This window comes from Lathyrus oleraceus, chromosome 5 (assembly GCF_024323335.1).
Source record: "Lathyrus oleraceus cultivar Zhongwan6 chromosome 5, CAAS_Psat_ZW6_1.0, whole genome shotgun sequence".
Classification (NCBI taxonomy): Eukaryota; Viridiplantae; Streptophyta; class Magnoliopsida; order Fabales; family Fabaceae; genus Lathyrus; species Lathyrus oleraceus.
This window is the reverse complement of record NC_066583.1, coordinates 564216247-564239758: the sequence shown is the minus strand read 5'-3', so window position 1 is coordinate 564239758 and position 23512 is coordinate 564216247.

The window sequence follows — 23512 nt, the reverse complement described above, 5'->3', positions numbered from 1 at the left end:
CCTTACCCACTCCGTCTCTTTCAATTTCACGTCCACCAGGACTCTCAGTGACGGAATCTGGACCTCGACTGGTAGCACGGCTTCCATCCTATACACACGCAAAAAAGGCGTTGCCCCAGTAGATGTACGCACCTAGGTTCGATACCCATGCAAGCTTCGCATTCAGCCACATCGTTGGTGCATTCAACTAGTAGGCGGGCAGCAAAAGGAATGTGGGATCCTTTCGGCGTAACCAAAACAGCACCAACTCCACTACCATTCATGTTAACGGCCCCATCAAACATCAGAATCCATTCGGATTCAGGGTCAGGCCCCTCCTCCGGGATTGGTTCCTCACAATCTTTCAATTTGAGAAACATGATGTCCTCATCAGGGAACTCAAACTTCATCGGTTGATAATCCTCAATGGGTTGCTGGGCGAGGTAATCAGACAATACACTACCCTTTATTGCCTTCTGAGAGGTATACTGTATATCATATTCAGTCAAGATCATTTGCCATCTCGCAACCCGTCCGGTCAATGCTGGCTTCTCAAATATATACTTGATCAGATCCATCTTGGAAATCAACAAAGTGGTATGAACCAGCATATACTGTCTCAGTCGGCAAGCAACCCATACCAAAGCGCAGCAAGTTTTCTCGAGCAGTGAATATTTCGTTTCACAATCGGTAAACTTTTTGCTAAGGTAGTAGATTGCATGCTCTTTTCGACCAGACTCGTCATGCTGCCCTAGTACACACCCCATAGACCCCTCGAGGACTGTCAAGTACAGAATTCACGGTCTTCCCTCCACATGAGGCATCAGAATCGGAGGCTCCTGCAAATATTCTTTTATTTTTCAAATGCCGCTTGGCAATCATTATTCCACCTGACCGTTTGATCTTTTCTTAACAACTTGAATATGGGTTCACACGTGGCTGTTAGATGAGATATGAACCGTGAAATGCAGTTCAATCTACCTAAGAAACCACGAACCTCCTTCTCTGTTCTCAATTCAGGCATTTCTCGTATTGCTTTTACTTTAGCAGGATCAACCTCGATTCCTCTTTCGCTTACAATAAACCCCAACAACTTACCGGACCGCACTCCGAAAGTGCACTTATTCAGATTCAACCTCAGTCTGAATTGTCTCAATCGGTCAAACAGCTTGGCCAGATCTACCAGATGCCCCTCTACTGTTTGGGACTTTGCTATCATGTCATTAACATAGCATTCGATTTCATGATGAGTCATATCATGAAACAAAGTCACCATAGCCCTCTGATACGTGGCACCGGCATTCTTGAGACTGAATGGCATCACCTTATAACAAAGTGCCCCACAGTGTGATGAACGTTGTTTTCTCCATATCATCTAGCGACATTTTGATTTGATTATAGCCAGAAAAGTCATCCATGAAGGAAAATACCGAGAATTGAGCTGTATTATCTACCAACACATCGATGTGAGGTAATGGGAAATCATCTTTTTGACTGGCTCTGTTTAAATCTCGGTAGTCCACACATATTCTCACCTTTCCATCCTTTTTTGGCTCTTGACACTTACCTCCAAAGCGGCCCCAATTTTCACCTCCTTTCTGACCTCCTCGGTACCCAGGTTAACAAGCTCAACTTGCTCCTCGTGCGGCTGAATCACCTTCTCCTCTTGTTTCAACAACCTGGCTAATTCTTCCGGCAGTTCACAATCTTCTTCACCTTCTTTCTTCGGCATGATAGATCGGATTGTCGAAGTCATATAGGGGTGTAACAGGATTGTTATCAATGAGATCCGGAGAATGATCGCATCTGCATGAATGTTGATTCATGCATTGCTTTGGAGTCGGAACGAGACAAATCAAAAGGAAGGAAAATGAAAATAAGCATTGCCATTTTTTTATTTTTTAAACTGCAAAAATAAATGAAAAACAGGGAACACCACTTTTAATGTGAAAAACATCCATTTATTAATGATGCAAAATGTTGCAAAATGAAACACGTGAGGTGGCCCTTACAATGGACCATTACGTTTCGGGAAAAACGTATGGCTTTCATGCAAACAGAATTGAAAAACAGAAATATTACTCTTCACGCAGAGTGACAGTGATGATCTTTTAGGCCTTCCAGTTCTGGATCTCCATCCCTGGTACGCACGGTTTTATCCACGATTCGAGCTCGCAGTCACTGTCAATCTCTTCACCCACCGCACAGACGCGATTTGGATCTAGCATCCCAGCACTGGTGAACGTGACAGGTTGACGACGTCCGCTGTTTTGCCCAGACGAGCCTTGGTCCGACTGATAACCAATCCCAAAACTATCCTCTTTCACCGCCTGTTTTCTTGTTGCCCTGGCTAAAGCCTCGGCCTTATCCATCTTTTCGGCGATCGCTTGCTGCCCCCAGGGCGAACCCTTGCATGGCGTTGATCAACGCACTTATCTTCTCTTTCAGCTCGAGAATGTCAGCGTTGGGTGGATTCATCATTCTGGGTCTGTTGCGTCTGGTAGGGTACTTGTGTAGACGAGTTATGTGCAGAGGATGATTCTGCGTGCACGAGCAATAATTCCTGAGTCAATCAAACACGTTAGATACTGACACCTGCAAAACAGAAGACAGGTTAATATGACACGCATGAATGCAATGTCTATCCGTATGAGGAACACTCTGTCTTTTGATTCTGGTTTCATCGAGACGGATAATAATTTGACAATAACATTCTGACATCAGGATGTCTCTCAACCAGAATCTCAATTGGGAATGTACCCTGAGTATGGATAGACATGAGTTAGATGCGGATGAATGCAAAATCGGAATGATGCAGATGCATGAATGCAAGTCATGGTGCCATCCTCCAAGTCATCTGAACACCAACTGTATAGAAGTTTCGGTCTTTGAACTGATCACAGCCATCTGAGGGACCAAGTAACCACAAATCCAACTTGGGGAGTTCCGAAATAAACGGAACGGAGGATATGCTACCATCATCACAGGACAATCTCCGGACAGATAGCCACAAGATCCTCTGAACAGGTACCTTCAAATTCAGCCCAGGGATCCGAAATAAACGGAACCCGCTGATAAATACCACGGACAGCACTCCGGCGTGCCGGGAATAAACATCCATAAATCCGACTGAACTAAAGTCACCATCACAGAATCACTGACAGAATCTGCATCTGTAGGAATCAAACCCTCCCCTCACAGGTGAATTCTAATAAGGTCATCCTAAGGCGGATAATGGTCTCGACAATCGGGCAAGATACTCAACGGGTTTGCCCTTTCGGTTGTGCCGTTGCAGCTCTCATAAGATCATCTAAACCAAAGATCCGGGAAAGAACGGTCACCGAAGTCAACAACTCAAAAGAGAGATAACCCAACCATAGTGGAAACTCCACAAGGAAGAGCTCTCTCAGAAGAACTTCGTCCGGCTGTGGTATGTCATGTCGCAACAATCATGTTAATCCAACATGTGAGGAAACGTGAGACCACGCTAATCCTAGGTGTGTACTCGGGCCTGGGTTTTAGCCCCACTCAGAACACCCACCCCAAATCAGAGGAACCAACCTGTACAGAGTCCGACACAATGATGATATGATGCATGCAAACATATATGCAAATACATACACAGTCACATTAATAATCATAAATGCAATAAATAAAACAGTAAAAGCAACCAAAACTACCCTAGGGAGCGCTAGGATTGACTCGCTTAGGGAAGATGGACCAGCAAGAGGTCAACTTCTTTAATCCCTAGCAGAGTCGCCAGCTGTCGCAATCGCGAAAAACAACCAGCTGGAAAAGACACAAAGCCGCCACCGTGCGTTATTTATCCCAAAGGAGGGAAAGGAAACGCTCGAAGTAAACCTGAAAAAGGGAAAAGGAACGGTCTTACGACCAGAGATTGCAAGGTACGGGAGTCGGTTACGCAAGGGGAAGGTATTAGCACCCCTCACGTCCGTCGTACTCGACGTGATCCACGCTCAAAAGAATAGGAAAAGGTTGCTAATAAACTGCTCAAAGAAAATGCACACGCACTGGAATAATAAACAGGTGGAAGAAGATGGAGGAAGCGGACTCGGCAGGATGTCGCATCCTGGGCCTACGTAGTTTGTCAGAAACAAACATCAGAGTCGACGTAGTTCGGGGAAATGGGAGACATGCTCGCTAGGACATCGCATCCTATGTATATGTATCTTCTCTAACCAGAGAAAGAATCAAAGCACTCGTAGCTCGGCTAACGCACGCCGAAACAAACACCAAACAGAGACGCTGAGACGTCGAAACAAACACACCAAGGAAACGGAATGCCAATAAATGGACTTACATCCGACTCCGAACACACAAACGCAAACAGGAAACAGAATGCCAATAAATGGACTTATATCCGACTCCAAACAAACAAAAACGAGGAAACAGAATGCCAATAGATGGACTTACATCCAACTCCTAACAAACACACAGGAAATGAAGAAGGGTCTCGATTGCAACTAGGGCAAGAGAAAAGAATCGCAACGAGGGCGAGAGAAAAGAATCGCAACGAGGGCAAAAACCAGCGAGGATTAAATGTTAGTCGTCAGTCAAACTCGACAAGACATCGCGTCTCGTGCCTACGTATCTCATCTAAACATGAGAATCAGAGTTGTCGTAGTTCGGCTAAACCATTCCTGTTTGTTTTGTGTTTTTTTGATGAACGACGCTACTACGCAATCTACCGGATGCTCGACCTTGGGAGACTTACTCACCTGTAGTAGAAGGAGTCAACGTGTCCTTAAAAGAAGATAAAGTTTGTTTGTGTTTTAGGAATGCTCACGCAAGAAAAGAAGTCCTAGACGAAGGAACCGTGCTACCTTAGTTGACATGCAAACGAGAGACTATATAAAGTCTAACAAACCTATGGGGATACAATAAGCAAGTCTCAAAAGAGAACAACGAAACCTGGAAATGGAATGCCAATCAATGGTCTTACATCCAACTCCAAAAACAAATGGGAAACAGAAAGCCAATCAATGGTCTTACATCTAACTCCACAAAACAAAACAGGAAACATATAGCCAATCAATGGTCTTACATCTAACTCCACAAACAAACAAGCAACAAATGTAAACACATAAAATGCAATCATCACACTCTATACACAAATAAGAGGCTCAGACAAGTTGGTTGAGCTTTAGTCAAGGGGTCATATCAACCTCGACAAACAAGCCAAAACTATAGGGGTGTACTGAAGCTCTTAACCACTGACATTGACCGTCAGGGTGAGCAGATGAAAGGTAATGAGGATTAGACCTCATAGCTCTTAACCCTGGCCTGGGTGAGCTTGAATCAATGAAAGTGTGGGGATCCGGAATGAGGGACCCTATTCCACTTGACTGACTCTATACAAAGATCTTGGGTTAGGTTCGAGAGCGTCAGCACGTAGTGCGAGCATAATGAACGACTCAACGATTAACAGGGGATTGATTGCTAATCCCTTCTATCTGTCAATTACCTCTTCACTTGGGAAGACTTAACAAGTAACATGCCTCAACAAGGAGGTCTTTGGCACAAATATAAACAAACACAATCATTGCCTCTTAAGGAGGACTTCAGCCAAATGCCTGTCAAAAGAAACGACAGGGCTTCCAGACTACATGGAGTACAAGAGTGGTTACCTAGGTGGTATGTCAACCACAACCAAAGCAAATCTCAAGCAAGAGCTAAAAGCGACTAATGCACCTGTACAAAAGCCAAACAGTCAATATTTACATTGAGAAAACCAAAACAGACCACACAATGGAACATCCAACAGTTATACACAAGGTAAGTCTCAAATGCAATCACTCAAGTGAGTTCACCACATCAAAGGACCTACGACACAATCAAAGGTTAGAAATCAAAGCAAGCATCTCAATTAATGAGATCACATCAACCATTGGAGCTAAATACCTGAAACACAAACACAATTGGTGAGTACAAACCACTAGTACAAAGACTAGGGTCAAGGGCAAGGCAAATGACCAAAACAGAAGTCAACATTTCATATGAAGCACATTTAATCAATCAAGAAGAAGGCCTCAAAAGGACCAAAGCCAAATCATAAGGCAAGGCCATCAATTAATCAAGATAAGGCAAAGGCAAGCAATGTGATCAAAATTGGACTTCAAGAATAGAAAATCCACATTAAAAAAGAAAAGCATCCAATGATCTTGAAAATTTTTATATGCACTTAACATGTTATGGAAAAGCACCATGCAAAGACTGAAAACCAGAAGAGCTAATATGACATGTAAATGAAAATGCACAAAAGCAATATCCAAAATGTGACACGAATTGTCACACCAAATGTTCATGTGTCTAAAACAGTGAGATTAAATGGTAAAAATGCCAAACAAAAGCCAAAAGATCAAGTTACATGTCATGAATGAGCATGTCAAATTTCAAGGCAATTGGACAAACAATGAGCATTTCACAAATCAATTAGCATAACATGTCATATTGGTACCATGTTCAAACGATCAAGCACTTTTAAAATTCCAGCAAGGCAAAAATCAGGAAATTCACATCACAACATAAAAGACATTCAAGCAAACATGTGGAAAAAAGATTGAACTAAATTGGATTAGCATGCTATTTTTAGTGATTTTTGAAAGTTGTAGAAAATAAATGGAAATAATGAAAATCAATTGGAAAATGGAAATTGAATGGGAATTGGAAAAATGCTAGAACCAGGATTTGAACACAAGAGCATGCAGTCAAAATGCGCTGGAAATAAAATCCAAAAATGCACAATGCAAGACTCGAACCCAAGTCTGTGAAGGTCAAATAGGCACTTAGTAAAACAACCATTGGAACAAAAGGAAACAAGCCAGGCCAGATTCGAACCGAGGCACACTGGGTTAAAGGCGCGTTTACACAAAACGCAGCGTTTGGCTAATGAAAAGGAAATAAGTGGAAAATAAAAGGTTGCAAGCGCATGAACTGAAAACCCTATAGCACGCACCAGACAGCCGGAATAGTAATTCCGGTTGTCTTCTCCGGCCAACTCACGGCGGAGACTCACGAAAGTTTTCCTAGAAATTGCTAAAACGCATACCAATCGAAAGGTCTCGTTACCAGGAGCATGAATCCAATAATCATTTGATCTAAATCTCAATAATAAGCACAGATCGAATGAAAACATAATGCACATCAAAAGTTCAACTCAGCATATCTCACTCATTTCTCAACCAAAATAGAATCTAAACACATCAGGATCATCAGCATTGAAAACTCTACCTAATCATGTGCATAAAATGAAGAAACAAGAGATTCGAATTCCAACCTCTTTGAAGAGCAGTGAGTTGAAATCGTGGATTCAAGCTCCAAAAATGTCCAGATCTTCTCCTCCAACCTTGATATGAAGCCCTATGCATAAATTAACACTTGACACGGCTTGGATCTTGCTCAAATTGAAGCTTCCATGTTCATCTTCATGTGCTTGTGCAGCTTGATTTTTGCTCCAATTCTTCAGTCCAATAGCTAGATCCTACTCAATAACACATGCTGAACACGATTATGCAATAATATTGATGTGTTATGTGGAGAAAATTCAAGTTTGAATTGAGAGAAAATTTGGAGGGAAATGCAATTTCTAGATCTAGAATGTGAAAAACTGAGCAAAACAGTTAGGATTATCTATTTATACCCTGTGTTAATTACCATGCTAATCCAAATTAAGCTTGGCTAATGGAAACTTAATGAGAAATGAGGTGTATGACCAATTTGGCAAGTGTGTGGTGCATGGAGATTTCACACGTGAACAGTGCACATGCATGGTTCAGAGTCACTTAAAATCATCCAAAGATCACAATGGCATTGGTATTTTTCATGTATGATCAATAGAATTTGAATTCTCCATTTTCCCTCCAAAATATACATGCATGGACAAATGATCATGTGAGTTAATTTCATGCAATGCAATGTTTGATTTGCAAACTATTGGTCATGACAAGCATTTTGCAAAAAGAGTGGCTCAATTTGGAGTTTCGGATCAAAAGTTATGGCACTTTGAAGTTCCATGCACACTTGGTGATCATTTGCTCATAACTTCTCAACCCTTCATCAGATGCTCATGATCTTGGACTTTTTGAAAAGAGGAGAGAAATATCTTCAACTTTCATGTTCACTAAAATTTCATTTGAAGCTTCTTTGGTGTTGGAAAGTTAAGTTGAATGTGGTCCAAAAACTTGCCATTTTTAGAAACTTGAAATTATAGGTCACTTTCCATTTTTGGAAACTTTTGATTTGACTTCAAAATCCTCAAGATAGATGTTTGTCATGATGAATAAGCCTCTTTTGGACATGAATGAAGTGTCTCAAACCATTTCTCCACCTCATAGCCCTCAGTTGACTGCACAGTTGACTTGTATGGGCCTCAGATGACCTGAAAATGCACTGATGAATTTGGGCCTCTACCCCTTGGTAAAGTTGCTCCAAAATGAACCTTGGCTCATCTAAACTCGATATAATGATCATGTGGCCTTCATCTCAAGGAAAAACTTGCTCTTTTGCACAAAGGATCCTCTTGATGCTAGTTCTGACTGTCGAATGCAATGCAATATGTAATGATAAATGACCTAAAAAATGAAATGAATGCATGACTGAGTGAGGGAAAATTTGAGGTACTACAATTGGTATGATAATTTTAGCGGGGTATTCGTTACCTTTAGATTTATTGACTAAATCAAAAGTAAACCATACAAGTCGAGTCGCCACCACACTTCTATTTATCCAAAGGAAAGGTTAGAAAGCGAACAAAAACCGAGAAGTTTTATCGAATCAAAAACTAATAAAAATGTCAGAGATCGGGGTAAGGGGGCTAGTTATGCAATGGGAAGGTGTTAAGCACCCAAAACATCCTAGGTACTCCTAGGGAGCCCTTTTCACACTTGTTGTAAGGTTGGTATTTTGTGAAAATTTGTTTGTGCAAACATGATTGGGGAGATGAGAAGAGAATATACAAGTTATTTACAATTTGTGTTTTAATGGATAAACCCATTGCCTACGTACCATCTTAAAAAAGATTAGGATCAAAACCTCGTAGTTCGGGGTAGAAATCTCAAAACAAGTTGGTGAATTGATTGATCCAAAATCCTTAAGGTCTTTTGTTATCCAAGGGAGAAAACTCAACCTAAAACCACAAATCCACCATGTAAGGATAGCTTCAACATGCTAGTGAGGGGTTAACCCTATAATAAGCATGGAAGACTCATTGTCCATCACTAAGGATATAAGTGAGTATTATATCTATCTTAAAGATAACTCAAACCTAATAGCTATGGGTTATGAAAAAGTTTTTGATAAGAGGTGACCATTGAAACCACAAAAAAGCATTTTAATGGGTTATACTTACCAATGAAAAGTATTTACAAAATATGGTCAAAGTTGACTTAAAGATTCAATTCAAATAAGTGTTATGAAAAGAAAGTTTGAAAATCAAAAGCATAATGCTTAGGTTTCTAATGTTTGAAAAAGAAGTGTTAATGTTTGCACAAAAGTTTTGGCTTGGGTTAGAGTGGAGGGAAGAAGAAGAATGGCTAAGCCCTAATCATACAAGAGATGAAGGGAAAGAAATAAGACCACAATTGGAGCTCCCTTCTTGAGATCATATTGATGATCCAAGTAGCTCCCATCCTTTGGAATAAGCAAGCAAATAAGTGTAAACTCAAGCAATCAATCAATCAAGCAAGCTCTTAGAAGATCCCCAATGACTCTTAGATCTCTCTCTTGAGAAGCTCATGACAATGGTTCTTCACTTAGGCTCAATGTTGGAATCCCTAGCACAAGAACACACACATCAAAAAGTTCTATAAAACAAACAAGGAATATACAAGAAGGAGTTTAGAAATTGGTCCTTTCAAATTTCTCTTCAACATTTATAGCACTCTAAAGGCCTAAAGCCTGTTGCTCTTTGACTTTTATAGCACTCTAAAGGCCTAGGGCCTAGTTGCTCTTTGACTCCATTTTTTGCATAGGGAATATCCTAAAGTCTAAGTCCTTTTTTTCCATTTGCAATTGGTTCACAACAACCAAACAAAACACAAGCACAAAAGTATATACAGAATTATGTGCTCAAGTGAGCAAAAGGCAAATTGCATTAACATAAACATGTGCTCAAATGAGCAAAGGGCAAAAGCAAATGAATAATATGTACAAGAATAGTAAATTGCATAAATGTAAAGTGCAAGAATTAAATGTTAATGGTTAATGGTTAGTATTAGTGTGCCATAAGGTAATTTAGCGCTATGTTAAGCAATCCTAATTGGACTTACGTAGAAGTCACAACTATCTGAGGCCGGTCAATAATAATGTAGGCAACAACATAAGTTAGAGGTCTTGATTAGTGAATCAAACTCCAACAACTTGCCATGCCAAAAAGAAGATGAGAAATGATCTTGTATTGGTTTAAGTCCTTTGCATGATTTAGAAAGCAATTTATCCTTAATGCAAAGCCATTCACTTGATCCATGATCAACTTGAATTAGATTTGAATCAAGGAAGGTTAAACCTCTCATGTATCAAGGCTAACCACCAATCTTTAACTCATTGATCAAAAAAGAAAAAGAAGAAGAAGAAGATGAAGAAGATGAATATTAAAGTGCATTAATGGAAATGAAATGAAATAATCAACAAGCATTGACCAAAGATAGAGAAGATCAAGGTCAAACAATATTAAACAGAAGCAAAATGAAGATTAGAAGTCAAGAAACAAATAAAATATTTTTGGTAGTTTTTCAAAAGTAAAATAATACTTGAATTAAAATAATAAAGAAAGGTCAAACTTCAAACTCACTTCAAATCAACTTTGAAAAGTCCAAGTGAATTATCCTAAGTTCAACAAGGTCAAACTAAGTTTGACAAGAAATTTCAGCATTTTTAGAAGTCAAAAACTATTTTTAATCAATTAAAAAATGCATACAAATAACCTAATTGAATTAAAATCTCAAATCAATTAATAAATTGATGAGAATATTTTTCATATATCTATCATCATTCAAAGAGGTTGGAAAAATATTTTTGTATTTTTTGAATACCAAAAGCTATTTAAAATGAATTAAAAATAACTAGAAAAGAGAAAATTCCTAAAAAATATTAAATGATAAAATAAAAAATATTAAAAATCATTAAGAGAAACTAGAAATTAAAAGAAGAAAAATGCAATTGGTCTCACATTTTTTGGACCAATAATGCAGAAGATATGAATTTTGAAATGAAAATAGAATTAAAGAATTAAAAGAAAAATGAAATCAGAAAATAGAAAATGTGGAAAAACACGGAGCGTTGGATGAAGCTCATTAAATGAGGTGGCAAATCATGTGGACTACATGCGCGCATCCACCATACGCTTCAGTCAAATGAATCACACGCTGCCAATAAATAAGTCATAACATGGGACAGCTATGATTAAATTTGGAAATAAAAACGAACGATTCAGATTCAATCTAGAGACCAGACGGTGGTGTACACCACCGTCTTCTCCAGCCAACCTCCGACGACGGCCGAAATTGTAGAGAATAAAATGTTCACCAAAAGCCACGATCCAGGTACGAAATGAAAGCTGGGGTGATGTACATCACCCATGTACCAACCAATTCAGCTCTAGGCTTCCATAGAAAGAGGAATCAAAGCTTGAATTTTGTGGTGCTAAACTGAAACTTGTTGGATTTTGAAAATTCAAAGCTCAAAATGATTGCCTCTATGAAGAGGACTTCAGACAACCCAGCAACAACAAGAAATAAGCAATATGCAAGTAGATTCGAAGAAAATAAAATTTGAAGTAAACCTCTGAAATGCAGAGCTTGAGTGCACGATCTCTTGATGTTTAAGCTTGCAGTGTATTCTATGGATCAATGTGAGCAAGGCTTAGGAACTTTAGATCTAAAAATCAATCAAGGAAATTGAAGTTTAGATCTGAAAAATTTGAGAGAAATGGTGAGTTCCTTTGAGTATGGTTGAGGTGTGATTTGTGCAGCATGTAAGGCGCCCTTAGGTTGCTGAAATGAGAAGCATTGGCCTTGTATTTATAGCATATTGTAGCTGATATGCATGAACAAAGCATTGCATGGATGGAAAGGGCCTCCATGCATGGGCCTGTACAGGCTCATGGAGGGCCCAATTCCACTTGGATTTGCGAGCTTATGCCAAATGAAACCAGAATGGACGTGCAGATTGTGTATGCTTAGCTCATGCAATGCATTTTTAATGAGTTTCCAAAATTGTACCAATATGTTCATCTCTTCGAAAATGGCATTTCCCAAACTGAAGCATAACCTTATGGGTAATGGTTGGAAAGATTTTTTCATGAGGATCATTTGTTATGTTGACCAAAACTTCATTTGACATTTGGAAATTGGTGAAAAATGATCATGAAGTGTAGGGTGCAAAACATGTACATGTGAGAATTTCAAAAATGGCCAAACTTTAAGCATTTCTGTTTCAATGATGCAAGCTCCAAATGACAAAACCTTCAACATAAAACTTGTAGGTATTTTCAATAAAATTAATTTGGACTTAAATTTTGCATCATTTGGATTTTTGATGAAGAAGTTATGGGCACTTGAAGTTGGATTTTTTCACATTTCAATGCTTTTGGTCCAAAGTGACCTATAATGTTTTGCATTATCACATGTATTTATTTTAGAATTTTGAAATTTTGTTCAACATAACAATTGAAGTAGACATTATAATATTTCCAATGCATTTGATCCCACCTCAAAATAATGAAAAATGAATGAGTTATGTGCTTGGGAAGTTGACCTAAAATTAGGGTTTCAGTCAAAATGACCTATAATGTCTTGAAATGAATGATGACCTTACAAGCTTCAAATCATTTTTTTATGAAACCTGAAAGTTCTTCATATGGTTCTTAAGAACATGTTTTCTCTTGGGGTCATCTCAATTTGACAAACACATTAAAAGTTAGGTCTCAGTGTACTTCAAAATAGTCAGATGAATTGACTGATCAACTTCTCAAGTCCATACCTCATATCTTGATGAATTGATGATTGAGGACACTCAAATAAGCTCAAATATGCATGAAATGATGAATTAAAGAAATTACCTTGATTTCATTTGATCATGGGTTGAGGTTGCTTCATGAGCAAGGCATAGTTGATGAATAGATGAATTAGGGTTTCCTTGGGAAACAAGCCTCAAACCCTTTGGTTTGCTTTGATCAAAATGATGAATTGAGATACTTGGGAGGCATATTTTATGGATGAGAGCTTTTGGAACCATTGCCATGCTTGCTTTCATCTTCACCTAGCCATATCAATGGGCATAGGGCCACCTAGAAGCTTTGGATCTTGTGACTGCTTAAGCTACAAACAAAAGATGTTAGTGACATATTTTTGTGTTTTTGGTTAGTAAATAAAATGAGACAAACAATAATATACAATTCAAGCATGCTTGGTGATCTCAAGCCAACTCTCAAGAGATCCCACCCAAAGGTAAGGAGCCAAGATGCTTATGATCCTTGAGGCAAGATGCAAATGCAATGTTATGATTCCATGAGGGATCTTAGGGTCAAAATTAGGGTCTTACAAATGCCCCTATTTAAGGTCATTCTAGACGGAGATATGAAGGTTAAAATCTTCATCTCGACGAGGTAGAATGGGCTTAAATAATAACAAAGAGACGAATTTTGGTCCCTAAGAGACCTCATGATGCAAATGTATGTATGCAAAAGGTAATACTCTGTGGAGATATGTGTCCACAAAGAATAAAATAAATTAGGACAAACTGACAATCCATATGAGTAATACACTCAATGGGACAGAGACTCTGGGGACTCTTATGGGGATAAGAAAGGGAATAAAATGCGTGAGCAGGCAACGACTTAAGACTTGTTGGGGCACGAAAGGATTTCCATGAAAATAAATCAATGGAAAGACTCGAACTGATGCAAAGATGCATGTATTGGGGAATATGCCAATACAACAAAACTATCCATAAAGGATACTTCGGATAAAATCCGGACTCAGATGGGGAAGATCCACTAAGGGATCTTGCTGGGGAATGTCCAAAGAGGACTCATCTGAGGAAACAATAGAATGAGGTATTACCGGTTACTGGGTAATAAGCTCAAGGAGACATGTGATCAAAACACCGGTATGAGGATGAGAGAACAACACACTCGGGGAGAATGAATATCTAAGACCGGTATGAGGGTATTAGATATCAAACATCCAAAAACATCTGAGGAAGACCTAAGAAGGTATATTTCGACTCAGGAAATTTGACTCCGCAGGGGACAAGTGTGAATTGGGGAATATTTCCAAGACACTCATCATCCGAAAGGAGAGCTGAAAAAGCAAACTCGATTACAGGATGGACATTCGATTCCATAAGGAAATACGAATCTTACTCGACTAGGGAAGAAAAAAAGACTTCGACTAAAGAGCGCATGAGATATATTATCTATTATCGTCAGAACGTAGATAATATACTCACATGGAAGATTATCTACAATTGGTTACTGGGTTAATAAAGGATAGATCGACCGAAAGGAAAGGACATCGGGATACCGAATACTAGGTATTAAATGATGACCAATCAAAGGGAGAAACGATCGTTACCAATCAAAGGTAAATGAAAGATGACTCGCCGGGGATAAATTGCTTTATCAGAGCAATTATCCAAGAGATATATCACCGGTTACTGGGAGATATACTCAAAAAGTGAAGGAATATCAATACCGAATATTGGATAAAGATAACCAACAAGGAGGGGATTACATCTACTAGATACTAGGTAGAAAACCACAGAAGAGTAACCGCCATCGATTAGGATGAACAAAAATAAGGTTAACTCTGCAAGGGGATAAAAATGGGGTTTACAACTACCGGTATGAGGGTAGAAAACCGCAGAAATAGGACTTACAACTACCGGTTACTGGGTAGAAGGCCAACGACTCCGCCGAGGAAAAGATGGACAATTACTGGTTACTGAGCAATCATTCATCTAAACTGCGGGGAAGTGCAGGGGAATAACAAGAGCAGTCAGTCTAGGAACAAACTAGAGAGACCCAATGAAACAAGACTCAACCCAATAAGGATATAACTCAGGGGAGTAATTCCATCCCAATACATGTTTTGGAAGGAAACTGAAATAACAATCATCCACGAGGACATAACTCAGTGGGGAACATATAAGAAAGGATAGACACTTTCTGCCTATGAGGCTGACTCTATATGGGGAGATCAGACCAAACATCTGCTTGGGGAAATATGTATCACCAAATAGAAGGAGATAACAATCAAAGATATATATGGCAAAAATGCAACATGAATATCTGAATGTCAAAATTATGCACATATATGCGTGGTTCATATATGATGAATGCTGACAAACAGACATATCTAACACAACCAGGTCCAAGAATCAATGGACAAACGTCCGGTTCTACATCTCAAAAGAGAAAGCCAGCCCCATGGAGAACATCTCATCTGATGGGGACGACAGATATCGGGAACAAAGATCTTTGCAGGGAAAGGAGAACCAGTCACTCCCGTTGGGGAAGGGATCAACACATCTTCCTTAGAAATTCCAACGCCTAAGTGCAATCAGGCAAAGTCTTGGCTGGAGAATCCAACTACAGATAAAATCCGCCGTAGAAGCAACTTTACCAGGAAAATTATCAAAGGGAGAAATGAGACTCTGTGGGGAATAACCACCAATCAAAAGTTTCAAAAACCTACAAATTTCCTTGCACTGCTGGATAAATCATTCATGCCGAAGAGAAGAGAACACTACTCTGCCGGGGATGGAAAAGTAAAACCTTTTCATCACCCACTATGCTCGGGAGGAGACAACCAACGGGCTCTGATCAGACAATTCCAGTGTGGAAACACTGCTGATGACTGAACTGGGGATTACCCGTAGGCACGTCTACTGGGGATACCCTGCTGGTGACCATACTGGGGAGTAAAAGTGGGATCAACCCTGTTGAGGATGGTCGAGGATCAACTCTACTGGAGGTCAAAATAGACAAATCCGCAGGGGAAGAGCTACAAACCAAACTTGATGATAATTCTGCTCATGCTGGGGATTTCTTGCTCACTCCAGCGGAGAGATTTCTAACTTGAAATGAGGGAAAACCAACTTCTTCGGAAAGATTAGCATATTCAATTTATCAATCTATAAGGGATTTTAGGTCAATCCACACAAGGGATGACAACCATATAATTGATAACACAAATGCTAAATCCAGACTCATTGGGGGGAGCTAGAAGATCAAGACTAGAATCCCAAACTCTCTGGGGATTTGGTGGGGCTTAACTTCTTTCTGCACTCGCGGAGGATACAACTCTGAAAGATAATAAAGAGGATACAAGTATGCTGGGAATATGAACAACTGTCTTACCCTTTTGGAGATCATACTATCCTTGGGAGAGCACTGAAGGCGTCCCGAGTATCCTTTTTTGTCATTGTGAATGTTCATTTTGTTTAAAAACAATTTATGAAAATTTTATTTATTTAAAACAATGATATTTATCAATTAAAATATGCAAAATATTTGTTGAACAAGAACAAGTAAGAGTGCAAAGAATTGGATAAAGGCTCAAATTTATTTGATGGGGTGGTGTCATACCTCAATTTTGTCCGACCATTTGTGGTTTACCTATGAGATCTCTTTGTTTCAAAGACCTATTTGCATAAGTGTGTCCATAATCTAAAATATGGTTTGAATCTTTTACATTACTAATCCAAAACTTATTTTTTTATTAGTAAGTATTAAGAGCCATGTTATTATTTCTATGATCATTATTTACTAGTCCATTTACACATCCCAAATATTTATACCAAGTTCAAAGTTCTTCATGGGTTCCCAAATTAAATTTGCATTTTTTAGAAACATGTATGTGTTTTTTTTTAAATTAAAAGTCCCATATTTAGATTTTTGTATTTAAAATAGAATTGTGTTTTTTTAAAAATTAAAAAGTCCCATGTTTAGATTTTTGTATTTAAAATAGAATTGTGTTTTTTAAAATTAAAAGTCCCATGTTTAGATTTTTATATTTAAAATAGAATTGTGTTTTTTTAAATTAAAAGTCCCATGTTTAGATTTTTGTATTTAAAATAGAATTGTGTTTTTTTAAATTTAAAGTCCCATGTTTAGATTTTTGTATTTAAAATAGAATTGTGTTTTTTTTAAAATTAAAAGTCCCATGTTTAGATTTTTGTATTTAAAATAGAATTGTGTTGTTTTTAAATTAAAAAGTTCCATATTTAAATTTTTGTATTTAAAATAAAATTGTGTTGTTTTTAAAAAAAATTAAAAGTCCCACATTTAGATTTTTGTGTTTAAATTAGAATTGTGTTTTTTTAAAATTAAATTACTATACTTAGTTTTTGGGTTTAAGATTAGAATTATGTTGTTCTTCAGATTAAGTCATTATACTTAAGTTAGAAGTGTATTGTTTTTAAAAGTTGAATGATTAGCATAAATAAATATTGAATTAAATTTTGAAAGATTAAAAGGTGATTACATAATTAAAATTTAATTCAATAAGTCCCAAATAATCCAAACACACATTTTGTCTAAAAAAAAACTAAACTAAGTAATTACAGTGAAAAAATTGCTACAGATGGAAATAGGTTCCTAATGACCAAAACCAAGCAATTAGGATGAAATCACTTTGGACTTAGTCACGAAAACAGGATGTCTTGAAGCTTGGAGCAACCGCCTTCCATTCCATCAGGTCATCTCAGAGCTATAACCTGCAGAGAAAAACAACTTATTTAGAAAGCACTTTTTAAAAGCACTTAAAAAACTAAAAAACAACTAACTAAATTACTAAGTTCAAGCTTAATCCAGAGGATTAATTGGAACATCTGAAAAGGCATTGCAACAATGGCTTAAATAAGAACAAATCAAATCCCACATAATCTGGGATGAGAAAATCGAAAAAAGGAAGGAGTTTTTTTTAAGACTTGAAAATTCTTCATAAACAGGCATAAGAACACAACAACAAAGGACAGAGGAATTTTTTTTAAACCCCTAAAGAAAAACACGAGAACAGAGCAATATTTCCTGAAAGTCCTAAAAAGTTTTCACACTGAAACTCAACAAACTTTAGCTAAGCCACGAATTGCCAAAAAAACCATTACCACGACGATAACAGTGGCGACGAAGGCGAAAGGAAGAGAAAGGAAAAGCATATCGAAAAGACTCGAAAAGATTAACTACCTGTAAGTCATCTTGGTATCATCTAAACTTGCTTAAATAATGTCGAATCGCGCCTCTTTCCCTCCTGTTATCGTGATTCTAGGGAAACCGTGAAATCGGGGTCGAAGGGTGTTGATTGGGGATAAGGGTCGAAGTTTGGTTTTGTCTGCACTTTACATTCAATCACTGCCTCGTTGTTTTGTCGCTTGTTTGCTGAAATTTATTTGTGTAGATGTGTTTGTCTGGATGGATTCTTTGTTGTTTGAAGGTTTGCATAAGAACTTTTATTCTGTAGATGCGTTTTCTTTTGAGATGGTAATGATGAACACCATAAGGTGTTCATCCTTGATCCTAGAGTGGGCGTATCAGTGTTCTTCTTTGGTTTTCTTTTTTTGGGAGAAGATAGGGTTTGGTCGCTGTTAAGAAAGGGATATCAGAAATTTATTTCAGAGAGAGAAACAACCGAGTAGGTGAGATGAACGTGCGTATGCTGGAGTTTTCCTTCTTGGAAAACGCGTTATTTCAGTAATCTTGGGAAAATGGAAAAGCTTTTATTCTTTTTTTATTTTCCTATAAAATTAGGGGAATCCGTTTAGATCCCAACTAGGGTTTCGGCTGGACCAAGGTAGAGGTGTCTTTGGGCCTTGCGATTTTGACCCATTCCTCCCTATCAATATGCGCCCACTTGGGCTTTGGTTGGTTAAAAAAAAAGCCCATCTGTCTCCTTTAAGGGTCGTGCGCCCTAATGGGCTTAGGAGACATTTCAAGGCCCATTTTATTTTTATTTTTGTGTTAGCCCATTTTATTCTTATTTGGTTTAAAGCATGATTTTTTATTTGTTTTTACTAAAATCTTACTATCAAAGTTGTTTAATAATGGACTTATTTACTATTTAATTAATTAATTAAGTTTAATATCATTGTCACCATTTATTAGTTAAATGTAAGTAATTACTCTTTTTTTTGTGAAAATTGTGTGTGCAACCACTTTGGTTTATTTTTTTATTTTTTTCATTTTTTTATTTTGAAATTATAATTATACTATTGTTAATATATATTATATATATATATATATATATATATATATATATATATATATATATATATATATATATATATATATATATATATATATATATATATATATATATATATATATATATATATATATATATATATATATATATAGTATATATATTATATATTACTACTATTATTATTATTTAAAAGTAAATACACAATTATATGGTCGTTATCATTATTAATATTTAATATTTTGGTTATATTCATTTTTTATTATTACTACTTATTATTTAATTAAGATAAAATAATTCGTTAAAACATTCAATTAATTAATTAATTATAGAATCACAAATGACCTTCATAAATTAGATGTTTATTTATCTTAAGGAGTGCATTTGCATGATTATTCTTTATCTATTTGTTTATATTGAACCTTGAGTGTACACGAAATGATATGTTATAATTGTGACAAAGTCACGTCGCTTTCATCAATTTTAAAATAATCCGAGCCGATTTCAAAATAAATCATATACTTCTCGATTCAAAGTCGAGCCCGTTTTCAAAATACCTCTGTAAGTCGATTGCTTGTAAAAGCATCGCCATCAACCTTACATGGCTTACTCTTCGACTTTCTTACAATGAGACCTATTCGGTTGTAATTAATCGATTAAATGGATTACTCACCAAATAAATTCAATCCATTCACAAGAATGCAAATTTTAAAACCTCGATCCGACATCGATAGTTAAATTAAAATACTTAATCACATCTAAACAACACTTCATTTGAAAATGAAAAGGGGAATGGTTTTGAGTTTTCAACTCCTCTCCTCGATTATCTGAATACGAGTTTTCTTACTCGGTTAGTCAAATGGTCGTCATTTGTAATCCATTTAAACATAAGCAAGTCAAACCCTTTTATAACAAGAAACCAAAAGGGAGATAACTTTGAGTCTTCAATTTTTTCTCCACGACTATTTGAATACAAGTTCTCTTACTGGGTTTGTCAAATTATTGTCGTTCCTCTAAAAACTTCTAAATCAAGATTAAATCAAATTATTTTCATAATAAAAAAATAAAAAGGGAGATGACTTTGAGTTTTCAACTTCTCCCCTCAATTGTTTGAAAACGAGTTTTCTTACTCGGTCAGTCGAACAATTGTCATTTTTCCGCAAATTAATAAATTAATCAAATCATTTCATAATAAATTATATGAAAGGGAGATGGTCTTAAGTCTTCAATTCCTCTTCTCAAGTGCTTGGATATGAGTTGTCTTACTCAGCCATTCGAGCACTTGTCGTTTATTCTAAAATACATCAACCATACTTAAAATCATTTTTATAAATTAAACGATGAAAAAGAAAGTGGTCTAGAGTCTTCTATTCCCTTTTCCGATTATTAGGATACGAGTTGTCTTACTTGATTATTCGAGTATTCGTCATCCATTCAAAACACCTTAATTATTATCAAATCCTTTCTGTAATTAAGGATGAAAAAGAAAGTGGTCTAGAGTCTTCTACCCCCTTTCCCGACTGTTAGGATACGAGTTGTCTTACTCGAATATCCGAGTAATCGTCATCCAACCAAAATATCTAAACACAACCAGTCAAACAAAAGATCCAACATATTAATCCAACTTGTCGCCCCCGTGTGACCAAAAACTCTTTTCAGAAAGAACACTATTTAATCATTTCTGATGCGCACAACAAACTAATGCTTAAGCCTCTTCCGAGAGTAGACAAGCCAACGTTTACCCTTTAGGATGCGATCTAAATAGTTGTTCATTAAAAAACACCAACCAACCGTAGTTCCCCGAACTACGAATGCTCTGATTTCGTTATTATACCATAAGGATACGTAGGCAGGAGATTGCTGTATCTTCGCGAGCACACTAATAAAAAACCTCCCATTTCCCCTTTCTGAGGTTCTCATCCATGTCTATTTTCAATATTTTATAACTCAAAGATAACAAACAAACATAAATTAACACTCAAAACACAAATTAGAACTAAAAGGTTCCCGTTGAGTACAATGGACGTAAGGGGTGCTAATACCTTCCCCTTACGTAATCCACTCCCGAACCCGAATATGGTTGCGACGACCATTATTCCATTTCCTATAGGTTTTATCGATATTTTCCTATTCCTTCATTGGGATAAATAAATTTCGGTGGCGACTCTGTCGGAACATAATTTTTTCCGCGGCCATTGCGAGGAGTCGTATTTTTCGAGATGCGACAGATGGCGACTCTGCTGGGGACTAGCTCCAAGCAAAAGAGAGTGAAGCCTAATTTAGTTTAGTTGATGTATTGTGTGGTAATTTTGTTTACTTCTTTTTTATTTATTCTGTTATTATTATGCTGTCATAATTATTGTCTGGTGTTTTATTGGTTATGTATTATTGGGGTTCTCTGATTGGTGATACTTTGTGAGATAGGCTCTCTACCCGAGTCTGAGAAAAACCATAAGATTAAGTTGGTGGTTGCATAGTGGACGCCCACAAGGAGTCTTCCTTGTTGGGAAGATACGAAGACCCCTCCTAGAGGAGATTCTCTTGAGATATTATTGCCTGACGAGTTTTCGTCACGACAATAGTATTCTCATAATGGATCAATGACTCTAGGGACCTTTTAACCCACTATATATGGCGGTTATGTAGTATTAACCTACAAAGTTTCAGACTTGTTGGGTTAATACGAAATCCCCAATCAGATGAGATCCCTTGGACGTATTACTATCTTACAGTAATATTTCCAACCTTGATCTATGACTCTGAGAACCTTGTTAGAACCCTGGACTCGAGAGTCGTGTAGTAGAATCCACAAGGAGTCTTCCTTGATGGGAAGAAACGAAGACCCCTCCTAGAGGAGATTCTCTTGAAATATTATTGCCCGACGAGTTTTTGTCACGACGATAGTATTCTCAAGTTGGATCAATGACTCTAGGGACCTTTTAACCCATTATATCCGATGGTTATGTAGTATTTACCTGAAAAGTCTCAGACTTATTAGGGTAATACGAAAGCCCCAATCAGATGAGATCCCTTGGGCGCATTACTACTTTACAGTGGTATTCCCAACCTCGATCTATGACTCTTAGAACCTTATTAGAACCTTGGACTCGAGAGTTGTGTAGTATGGGCCCACTAGGAGTTTTCCTCTTTGGGACCATAGGAAGGCCTCACCCAGATGAAACTTTGTTTGGGGATGTTATTTGTAGATGAGTTTTCATCATGACAATAATTTTCCTAGATATTGATTGATGACTTTGGGAACTTTTTAACTTTAGCATCCTCCCAAAAGGGTTTTGTTTAGTAACCAAGAATACCCGCACTCACGACCTGTATATTAACCTACATGTGACACGCATAATATCATTCATAGCATAGCATTCTTACTATTTCATTTCCAAGGAATCTGAGTATCATGAGTTGCAAGAATTCAAGAAACATGGAATCAAGCAAAAGAAACATTTATTCCTTCAAGTTCAAGGATCCCGATCTAAAGAATTTACGTAACTTGGTCTCTCAGATGCACCCTGTATACAAAATCAACTTTGGAAAAAATTATGGCAATTTGCTCAGCATCCTCAATCAACAAGTGGACCATACAACCTTGATCACTTTAGCCCAATTTTATGACTTATCTTTAAGATGCTTCACATTCCAAGACTTCCAGCTAGCACCAATGTTGGAAGAATTCGAGCGTCTTGTTAGGATCCCTATGAAGGACAAGTTGCTATTTGAAGGGACAGATGAATCTTTGCCCCTTGAGGTCATTGCTAGTGCGCTTCACATGGATGAAAAGGAAGCCAAAGACAACTTAGAGACCAAAGGGAATACCAAAGGGTTTTCACTAAGTTTTCTTTTGGAAAGAGCTCATACCCTGTTGAAGGCAGAAAGTTGGGATGCTTGTTACTCTGCTATTGCATTGGCTATCTATGGCATCGTCCTGTTCCCGAATATGGATGGTTTCGTAGACATGACTGCCATTTGTGTTTTGCTTACTGGGAACCCAGTACCCACTTTGTTAGCCGATGTCTACTATGATATAAGTCATAGGTATACTAAGAAGAAGGGATTGATTGCTTGTTATGCTCCTTTATTGTTTCAGTGGTTTCTATAACATCTTCCGAAGACAGGTGCTTGGGTTGAACAGACAAATATTAGTTGGCCTCAGAGATTGGGATCACTCCGATCTGAAGATCTCTCTTGGTACTCCAAAGAATATATCAACGCAAACATCATATTCAGTTGTGGAGATTTCCCAAATCTATCGCTCATTGGAACTCAAGGATGTGTAAATGCTAATCCAGTTCTATCTCTCAGAC